Source organism: Microcaecilia unicolor, chromosome 3 (assembly GCF_901765095.1).
Source record: "Microcaecilia unicolor chromosome 3, aMicUni1.1, whole genome shotgun sequence".
In the NCBI taxonomy this organism is placed as follows: domain Eukaryota; kingdom Metazoa; phylum Chordata; class Amphibia; order Gymnophiona; family Siphonopidae; genus Microcaecilia; species Microcaecilia unicolor.
Window position 1 is genome coordinate 243,527,700 of NC_044033.1, and position 6,000 is coordinate 243,533,699.

Genomic DNA, 6,000 nt, shown 5'->3' on the forward strand with positions numbered 1-6,000 from the left:
ATATATATACAGAACTTTACGTGGTCTATACCACTTCTCTGGTGGTTGCTGGTGAGCTCAATTGCTGGAATCTATCTATAAAACCTTAATTACGCCATACCACTTCTCTGGTGAGAGTTGTGGCTGAGCTCAGTTGCTGGAATATCTATAAAACCTTAAATATGATTTACCACTTTTCTGGTGAGAGTTGCTGGTAAGCTCAGTTGATGGAATATATATAAAATCTTAAGTGGGCCATACCACTTCTCTGGTGAGAGTTGCTGGTGAGCTATAAGACAAGTGAGCCATACCACTTCTCTGGTGAGAGTTGCGGGTGAGCTATATTATACCTGAGCCATACCACTTCTCTGGGGAGAGTTGCTGGTGAGCTATATTACATGTGAGCCATATCGCTTCTCTGGTGAGAGTTGCTGGTGAGCTATAGTACAAGTGAGCCATACCACTTCTCTAGTGAGAGTTGCTGGTGAGCTGTAATACATATCGGGCCATACCACTTCTCTGGTGAGAGTTGCTGGTGAGCTCTGATACTTGGCATTGCCGAGTGCTTTGTGGCTGCTAGGATTCCATACGGCACAGAAGGTCTTTCTTTCTTTCCTGCTTTGTTATTCAAATACTGAGGCTAAGGTCACATGGCCAGGGCTCCTATTGGCTCTCTAGAGTCAGAGTTTTTTCTCAGTCTCCACCTGCTGGTAGGCGAGCACAACCCATCAGTCCAATCCTGGTCCGGTCCGGAGGGACTAAAGGAAAGCAAATTAGCAGGTAAGATCTAATTTCTCCATTGTCATAACTAACTCTGTATCACACATCTTTATTTCCATCATATAACTGCTCTTGGTCCCTCAGCTATATGGTAAACCATATGTAGGAAATATTTAGCATCAGTTGAATATTCTAATGCATGTTTATTAGGTATATCATTAGTATTATGCTAACATTGTATTATCTCTCTGGTATTTGAATTCCAGTGCTATTAAATGTGTATATTTTTGATACTGTTTCGCTTTAGTTCTATTATTAGGTTCAGTTTACTGTTTTCAAGTTTACCTCATTTGTTTATTCTTGGTTATTTTACTATTGTTATGCTGTTAACAAAAATTGTAAGTTTTATGTTAAAGTGTACCTGCTTACATCGCCTTGGGGGTGAATCTCTTCATAGAAATGGTTAATAAATCCCAATCAGTCAATCAATTCATCTAAAACCCTCCTCCCTTCACCATCGCCTCATCCATGCATTGAGGCTCTGGAGCTCTGCCTGTCTCTTTCGGTCCATTGCTGATTGACTTCTTAAGTTGCATGCGCAAATTCAACTGGGTTTGCGCACACAACTTAATTCGTCCTATATAGAATCCCGGGTGTTATGGGTGAATCATACCTTTATCTTGAAAAATTAATTCTGATGACTTACAAATAAATTGAAAGCCCACAGGTCTGGCCTTCTGAGACCCAGATCCCAAAAGCATGCAGCAGGTTGTTGTGTTTTTGTATAGTGACTGTAATCAGAGTAAAGGGTCATTGCAGAGACTGGAGATGAGAATGATATACAGAATCAGCAGGATGAGATCAGTCATGCTCTGTTTCTCTCTGTTTGTGTGCTCTAGTCTACCTGCTTTCTGTTATGTGTCGTAGGAATCCTTAGCCATGCAAATCTCTTCAAATAGTCATATGAGGATAGTTTCTTAGATATGTCGTTTTCCATAGCAGTAAAATTAAAGATACTCTCATTTTTATTCACCAGATGACGGATTTATAAAAAGCAACCTGCAACAGCATAAAATAACTCGCACAGGAAACAAACCATTTAAATGTTCTGAATGTGAGAAATGTTTCAATCAGAAAAGCAACTTGCAACAGCATCAAATGACTCACACCGGTTGCAAACCATTTAAATGTTCTGAATGTGATAAATGTTTCAATCAGAAAAGCAACTTGAAACGGCATAAAATGACTCATACAGGACACAAACCATTTAAATGTTGTGAATGTGATAAATGGTTCAGAAGCAAAGACTATCTACAGTTGCATAAAATGACTCACACAGGATACAAACCATTAAAATGTTCCGAATGTGATAAATGGTTCAATCAGAATAGCAACTTGCAAAAGCATAAAATGACTCACAGAGAATATAAACCATTTAAATGTTCTGATTGCGATAAATGTTTCAATCACAAAAGCAACTTGCAACAGCATAAAATTTCTCACACAGAATACAAACCATTTAAATGTTCTGAATGCAATAAATGTTTTAAAAGCAAAGTTGAGCTGCAGAGACATAAAGTGACTCACTCTGGAGACAAACCATTTAAGTGTTCTGAATGTGATAAATGGTTCAAAAGGAAAGGTGAGGTAGAACAACATAAAGTGACTCACAAGGAAGACAAACCGTTTAAATGTTCTGAATGTGATAAATTGTTCAAAAGGAAAACCGAGCTACAATGGCATAAAATGACACATACTGGAGACAAACCATTTAAATGTTCTGAATGTGATAAATTGTTCAAAAGGAAAAGTGAGCTGCAAAGGCATAAAATAACACATACAGGAGACAAACCGTTTAAGTGTTCTGAATGTGATAAATGGTTTAAATGGAAAAGTGAGTTGCAATGGCATAAAATGTCACACATGGAAGAGAAACCATTTAAATGTTTTGAATGTGATAAATGGTTCAAAAGAAAAGGTGCACTACAAGTGCATGAAGTGTCTCACACAGGAGACAAGCCATTTAAATGTTCTGAATGTGATAAATGTTTTAAGAGGAAAGTTGAACTGCAACGGCATGAAGTGAGTCACACGGGAGACAAACCATTTAAATGTTCTGAATGTGATAAATGGTTCCTAACCAAAGTTGCATTGCAACAGCATAAAGTAGCTCACTCAGGAGACAAACCGTTTAAGTGTTCTGAATGTGATAAATTGTTCAAAAGGAAAGGTGCGCTGCAACAACATAAACTGACTCACTCGGGAGACAAACCATTTAAATGTTCTGAATGTAATAAATTGTTCAAAAGGAAAGGTGAGCTGCAACGGCATAAAGTGAGTCACGAAGGAGACAAACCATTTAAATGTTCTGAATGTGATAAATGTTTCAATCGGAAAAGCTACTTGCAACGGCATAAAATGACTCACACAGGACACAAACCATTTAAATGTTCTGAATGTGATAAATGGTTCAGAAGCAAAGTTGAGCTGCAACGGCATAAAATGACTCACACAGGACACAAACCATTTAAATGTTCTGAATGTGATAAATGGTTCAGAAGGAAAGGTGACCTGCAACAGCATAAAATGACTCACTCAGGAGACAAACCATTTAAATGTTCTGAATGTGATAAATGTTTTAATCGGAAAAGCAACTTGCAACAACATAAAATGACTCACATAGGACCCAAACCATTAAAATGTTCTGAATGTGATAAATCGTTCAAAAGCAAAGTTGAACTGCAACGGCATAAAATGACTCACACAGGATACATACCATTTAAGTGTTCTGATTGTGATAAATACTTTAGTCGCAAAAGCTATTTACAGGTGCATAAAATGACTCACACAGTATACAAGCCATTTAAATGTTCTGAATGTGATAAATTGTTCAAAAGGAAAGGTGACTTGCAACAGCATAAAATGACTCACACAGGAGACAAACCATTTAAATGTTCTGAATGTGATAAGTGTTTTAGAAGGAAATCCCATCTACAGTTGCATAAAATGATTCACTTGGAGACAAACCATTTAAATGCTCTGAATGTGATAAATGTTTTATAAGCAAAGGTGAGCTAAAACATCATACAGTGACTCGAGAAACAAACTGTTTAAATGTTCTGAATCTAATAAATGGTTGAAAAGGAAATGATTTGCAATGGCATAAAGTGACACATATGGGAGACAAACAATTTATAAATGTTCTGAATGTGATAAATGCTTTAAATGGGAAAGTGAGCTGGAATGGCATAAAGTGGTGATTCACACAGGAGACAAACCATTTAAATGTTCTGAATGTGATATTTGTTTTATAAGTAAAGGTGTGCTGTGACAGCATAAAGTGACTCACATGGGAGCGAAGCCGTTTAAATGTTCTGAATGTGATAAGTGTTTCCTAACCAAAGTTGTAATGTAACATCATAAAGTGACTTACTTGGGAGACAAACTGTTTAAATGTTCTGAATGTGGTAAATGGTTCAAAAGGAAAGGTGAGCTGCAAAAGCATGAAATGACTCACAGAGGCTGCCAGAAAAGCGCATATAGTATGGTTAGAGAGCGTGTCATTGACTATAGAGGTGTCGGCCCCAAAGAGAGAGAGAAGGTCCTGAAGTACCAAGAAATGCAGTCCGAGAAAATGTGGCAGAAAGATACAGAAATATTTCCCAACGTTGATACTGCAGGCTTGATTTAAAAAAAACGAAAAAACCTCACAAGTACACCTGGATAAATTGCATATACATGTTACATCTTATTAACTCCAGAAAGAAGCTGTTTTTGGCACAATGCAAGTAGTACAGTGACGGGTAGCAGTAAATTTGAGAGTCCGAGATTATACTCCATTTGCCTTGGCTTAGGAGTGAAGTTCATTATTGTCATGGGATGCACAAAAATAACTCATTGGGAGACATTGCCCCCGAGAGAAAGCTGTTCATTGCAATGGATGCCAGTATGATCATATAGACTTTAATCACATCTTGGCAATAGCACAGAAGGGCAAAAGAAAAGCATATGGAACAAAAGACCAGTTAATGTTGAGTAAAGCCATCATGGCCAGTACTAAGGAAAGCAGAAATCTTAGGGTAGCACAGATTGACTATAAGAAAGCCTTTGATACTGTCCACATTCCTGGATATTAAATTGCCTAAGCAGAAAACATTTGAATATTGGATCTCACTGGCCTTTTATCAGGACCAACACACAGCTCTGCCAATGTACCTCAGCCCTAATTTTCAGTATCCACACATACAACTGTACTAATGCACTTGTAACTCCAACCCATCAGCACTCCTTTCTACTCAGAGACCTCAACATGCAGCTTGTCTCCCTCAGTTATTTTCTGTTGAAATGCTTCTCCTGTCCCTGGACCTTCATATATATACTTTTTTATTTGTTACATTTGTATCCCACATTTTCCCACCTTTTTGCAGGCTCAATGTGGCTTACATATAACCATTAACGGCGTTAGCCAATTCCGGTCTGAACAAATACATGGTATGAATACAAAGTGATATTGTGGTAGAATGAGGTACATGTATGGTACGTACAGTTGGAGGGAACTTAGAGAGGGAAAGGGGGAAGAAGAGTCAGGTAATGTCTGTTACAGTTTTAGGTCACATTGAGGGGCATAATCGAACGCGAACGCCCATCTCCATGGGCGTCTATGTCTGAAAACGGGTATGTGAAGAGGCGGGACAGACCGTATTATCGAAAAAGATGGGCGTCCATCTTTTGTTTCGAAAATATGGTTTGGACGGACCAAATGCCATGGATTTGGTCCTTTCTCAGCTGGGCGTTTTTTTTTTTTTTTAGCGATAACAGAAACTAAAAATGCCCAGCTCAGAAACGTCCCAATCCAAGCCATTTGGTCGTGGGAGGGACAAATGTACAACACTACCATAGCTCTTAGGGGTGAAGGGGGCAACTACATGTGGGTACAGTGGGTTTTAGAGGCCTCCCATTTACCACCACAAGTGTTATAGGTAGGGGGGGATGGGCCTGGGTCTGCCTGCCTGAAGTGCACTGCAGTACCCACTAAAAGTGCTCCAGGGACAGGACTTGTTGCTGCTGTATAACCTTGGCACAGCAGTTCACACCTGAAGACTAATCTCGCTGAAAATGTCCCTTATTTGAATAAGCACCTTTACAGCACAGTTAACTGCAGATCAGAGGTTGTGCCCCACTGGCAACGAGTCTCGCTGGTACTAAGATTAGCAGTAGGTCTGAGCTGGCAGAATGGTGCACAATGCCCTCTTGCAGCAACATTCAAGGTAAGAACTAAGTGCTGTAATGTGGCTAACACAT

At 39.0% G+C, this 6,000-nt stretch overlaps 1 pseudogene; it reads left to right on the plus strand.

Moving 5' to 3' along the window:
* LOC115464536 overlaps positions 1-3,972 on the plus strand; it is an 84,122-nt pseudogene extending 80,150 nt beyond the window's left edge.
* Positions 3,973-6,000: the final 2,028 nt, after the last annotated feature.